The sequence below is a fragment of the Schistocerca americana genome, unplaced genomic scaffold, assembly GCF_021461395.2.
Source record: "Schistocerca americana isolate TAMUIC-IGC-003095 unplaced genomic scaffold, iqSchAmer2.1 HiC_scaffold_582, whole genome shotgun sequence".
Classification (NCBI taxonomy): Eukaryota; Metazoa; Arthropoda; class Insecta; order Orthoptera; family Acrididae; genus Schistocerca; species Schistocerca americana.
This window is the reverse complement of record NW_025726327.1, coordinates 47,501-52,500: the sequence shown is the minus strand read 5'-3', so window position 1 is coordinate 52,500 and position 5,000 is coordinate 47,501. Positions and strand designations below refer to the sequence as shown.

Here is a 5,000-nt window from a genome sequence, read left to right as displayed (position 1 = left end):
TATGCGACATTCCCGCTGTCCATATACATGAGCTGCGAGCTGTACCACGTACGAGCTACAGACGCGATCGCGTTGCTCTCTGTACGAATGCAGATGCTCAGCGGCAGCTAGGAGGCGCTCCATCCATGTCGGTACCGGTGAGCGTTGCACTCGCAGTCGCAAAAACGTACGGCAAGTATATTACTCGGAAGAGTCAATGACAGTCCAAGCCCCCCTGCGTGGGAAGAGTCTTCCTAGGCCATGACCCACCGGAAGGGCGCAGCGTCCCCCACCCCAGACATGTGACGTCACACTATCGGTATTGACGACTAGACTGATTCCTTATAATCATTTGCGATACACCGGTGGAAGCTGCCGAGACGAGTAACTACATAGCGGGCTCGCCGTGTCACTAATGTACAGAGATACAATAGTTTCGACTGGAACCGGATTAAACGTATACACGGCGCTGATTAGTAATAGATAGAGCCATCAGAATACAGATAATGTATACAACTGTCCGTATACATGCTGAAAGACTCTGCTCACAATCACACGTCAGCCAGACACTCTTATCACGCACTACTCTCTGCCTGTAACAGGCACACAGACAATATGTAAGCACCAGCATGGAACAACACCCAGTGCATCCTCTCTGCCACATTAGACAATCCACACTATCATAACCAGACCGGGAGGTCCACTCACAAAACAGAATATCTCACCCTTCCGACAACCACCATTGCTCAGCTAAGCCACCAACACCCACACATGTCCTACACAGGGGTGCACCCAACATCACAATACTGCCTCCTGTCACACCACACAAACAATGGCAGGAATGAAAGACACAGGTCTGCCACAAGCATGGAATCAGAGCGCCGCCTGTTATGAGCCAAAGGTGCACCCTGACGTGGCAAATCAGATGATGCCGCAGTCATTTACTTACGATAATCACAATCAACAAACCGGCCCCCCCCCCCCCCCCCAAAACACCTTTCCTTACAACAATGTGTACCTTAACCTAACCCGTATTGTACCTTAACCTAACCCGTATTGTACCTTAACCTAACCCGTATTGTACCTTAACCTAACCCGTATTGTACCTTAACCTAACCCGTATTGTACCTTAACCTAACCCGTATTGTACCTTAACCTAACCCGTATTGTACCTTAACCTAACCCGTATTGTACCTTAACCTAACCCGTATTGTACCTTAACCTAACCCGTATTGTACCTTAACCTAACCCGTATTGTGCCTTAACCTAACCCGTATTGTGCCTTAACCTAACCCGTATTGTGCCTTAACCTAACCCGTATTGTGCCTTAACCTAACCCGTATTGTGCCTTAACCTAACCCGTATTGTGCCTTAACCTAACCCGTATTGTGCCTTAACCTAACCCGTATTGTGCCTTAACCTAACCCGTATTGTGCCTTAACCTAACCCGTATTGTGCCTTAACCTAACCCGTATTGTGCCTTAACCTAACCCGTATTGTGCCTTAACCTAACCCGTATTGTGCCTTAACCTAACCCGTATTGTGCCTTAACCTAACCCGTATTGCGCCTTAACCTAACCCGTATTGCGCCTTAACCTAACCCGTATTGCGCCTTAACCTAACCTATATTGCGCCTTAACCTAACCTATATTGCGCCTTAACCTAACCTATATTGCGCCTTAACGTAACCCGCGTTGCGCCTTAACGTAACCCGCGTTGCGCCTTAACGTAACCCGCGTTGCGCCTTAACGTAACCCGCGTTGCGCCTTAACCTAACCCGCGTTGCGCCTTAACCTAACCCGCGTTGCGCCTTAACCTAACCCGCGTTGCGCCTTAACCTAACCCGCGTTGCGCCTTAACCTAACCCGCGTTGCGCCTTAACCTAACCCGCGTTGCGCCTTAACCTAACCCGCGTTGCGCCTTAACCCAACCCACGTTGGGCCTTAACCCAACACACGTTGGGCCTTAACCCAACACACGTTGGGCCTTAACCCAACACACGTTGGGCCTTAACCCAACACACGTTGGGCCTTAACCCAACACACGTTGGGCCTTAACCCAACACACGTTGGGCCTTAACCCAACACACGTTGGGCCTTAACCCAACACACGTTGGGCCTTAACCCAACACACGTTGGGCCTTAACCCAACACACGTTGGGCCTTAACCCAACACACGTTGGGCCTTAACCCAACACACGTTGGGCCTTAACCCAACACACGTTGGGCCTTAACCCAACACACGTTGGGCCTTAACCCAACACACGTTGGGCCTTAACCCAACACACGTTGGGCCTTAACCCAACACACGTTGGGCCTTAACCCAACACACGTTGGGCCTTAACCCAACACACGTTGGGCCTTAACCCAACACACGTTGGGCCTTAACCCAACACACGTTGGGCCTTAACCCAACACACGTTGGGCCTTAACCCAACACACGTTGGGCCTTAACCTGCTCTGTAATTGTCATACGACGCGTTAAATTAGTGTAGTGTTGCCTAACTGCAACCCCCGCAATATAGTTTGCTACCCGCACTGCCCGGTCCCCAGAGTATCGCTTCATGTTAAACACCTTGCAGCTATACACTGTAATGCGGATGGCAGCAGGACGTACATGCTCAATGCCCTTCGCAGTTGTTCATTGGCATTCGCATGGCGAAGCACAGCCTACGTTGTGGTACGGCTTGTGTCAACTGTCCGCTGATGTTGTACGTCCAAATCACACACTGTACTGCACATTGGTCCTCATGTACTGAATGATACATCGTGGTACATGTGTGACCGTACCACGACTGCGCCAACAACGGCGAACCATACGGTCCAAATATTGTGCACTCAGCTACGTGTCGTCTCCCTATAAGAGCTGGATTGCAGTATGGTATGCCGTGGATGGCGATCAGCATGAGCCGTCTGTTGATGTAGTGGCGCGTGTTGTCAGACGTAGTCGTCTCTTCTCACTCACCGTGATAGCATGGTGCACTGCGTTCCACATCTGCGACATGCGACAGAGGCCGGTTGACAGTCGTTCGCGCAATGGACATCGCATACGTACGGGGGCCACCTTCCACGTGTTCGCGAAGCGTGCACATGTTGTTGCGTGTATGTGGGCAGACATAGTGTGTCGTGACACCTGACACAGGCATGCAACAATCGTTGAATTTGCAAATGGCGATGGACGTCTACGTTTGCTGGTGACGTTACGCAAATGAACAACTGGTAAACCGTTGTGGTGCGGTTGTTCTCGCTAGAGGTGAATCAGTGATGGCGACGATCGGTTGAGCTACCAACCGGTTGTTTCAGCGATACCCACCATGCCCACGAACGTGAATGGCATGTGGGTGTGAAGCGATACGCGGCGGTGGCTGGGTGGGACCGTCCCCGGCCGGTGAGGGGGGGCCTCCCGGCGTGCTGGCCGCGCGGTGCGTGGGCGCACGCGCTACAGCCGGCTGGTGGGGGCGGCCAGTGGCAGGCGCGCCGGCCGACGGAGGCGGCAGGCGGCGCAGCTGCGCGCCGGCGCACCCTGCACGCGGCGCCGTGCGGCCAAAGTAGGTCCTCGCGGGCCCGGTGCGAAGCGCGGTGGACATCTGCAGTGTGCTGGTCCGATTGAGGACTGTGTGCGCTGAGGATGCGCCGCCGCCCGGCGCTCGGCGCCGCGACGCCGTCTGCTGCTCGGTCGCCTCTGCGGTTCTCGCAGGTGGTTTGTATCGCAGCTGTGCGGACGTGTTGGCGCGTTCGCTTCGGCACCCAAGTGGGGCTTTTGTCCTTCTGTGGCGCTGGCGTTGGAGCTGCCGGCCACCGTAGGTGGCGCGTGTTGTCTCCCGCCGGCAATGCCACGACAGCACGCTCCCGGGCCTCTGTCGGCAGCGGCAAGCTCAGTTGGGAGCACGGGTGGTCGCACCTAAAGCGTCTACTCGCCAAACTCCGGGCGATTGCGCCTCTCTCGAACCCGACCAAGTACTTAGGACGGCGCTGCGCGCCGCCGGGACCTGAGAGGGTTTCGAGGTGTATTGTGCAGGGGAGCTCAGCCTCCTCCTGTTTGCAGAATAATTGAGCGGACGCTTGCGTGTTCGCGCGGGCCCCCGGGACACACTCCCGGGCGGCCGGCTGCTCAGCTCTAGTTGACGCAGCTCCCTGGTTGATCCTGCCAGTAGTCATATGCTTGTCTCAAAGATTAAGCCATGCATGTCTCAGTACAAGCCGCATTAAGGTGAAACCGCGAATGGCTCATTAAATCAGTTATGGTTCCTTAGATCGTACCCACGTTACTTGGATAACTGTGGTAATTCTAGAGCTAATACATGCAAACAGAGTCCCGACCAGAGATGGAAGGGACGCTTTTATTAGATCAAAACCAATCGGTCGGCTCGTCCGGTCCGTTTGCCTTGGTGACTCTGAATAACTTTGGGCTGATCGCACGGTCCTCGTACCGGCGACGCATCTTTCAAATGTCTGCCTTATCAACTGTCGATGGTAGGTTCTGCGCCTACCATGGTTGTAACGGGTAACGGGGAATCAGGGTTCGATTCCGGAGAGGGAGCCTGAGAAACGGCTACCACATCCAAGGAAGGCAGCAGGCGCGCAAATTACCCACTCCCGGCACGGGGAGGTAGTGACGAAAAATAACGATACGGGACTCATCCGAGGCCCCGTAATCGGAATGAGTACACTTTAAATCCTTTAACGAGTATCTATTGGAGGGCAAGTCTGGTGCCAGCAGCCGCGGTAATTCCAGCTCCAATAGCGTATATTAAAGTTGTTGCGGTTAAAAAGCTCGTAGTTGGATTTGTGTCCCACGCTGTTGGTTCACCGCCCGTCGGTGTTTAACTGGCATGTATCGTGGGACGTCCTGCCGGTGGGGCGAGCTGAAGGCGTGCGACGCGCCTCGTGCGTGCTCGTGCGTCCCGAGGCGGACCCCGTTGCAATCCTACCAGGGTGCTCTTGAGTGAGTGTCTCGGTGGGCCGGCACGTTTACTTTGAACAAATTAGAGTGCTTAAAGCAGGCAAGCCCGCCTGAATACT

General features: G+C 54.3%; 1 non-coding gene across 1 annotated transcript in view; it reads left to right on the top strand.

The window, feature by feature from the left end:
* Positions 1 to 4,109: 4,109 nt before the first annotated feature.
* Positions 4,110 to 5,000, top strand: part of LOC124587151 — a 1,910-nt gene continuing 1,019 nt past the window's right edge. The window contains exon 1 of the ribosomal RNA XR_006975300.1: positions 4,110 to 5,000. This exon is cut by the window's right edge and continues 1,019 nt beyond it. This is a non-coding gene — a ribosomal RNA (small subunit ribosomal RNA).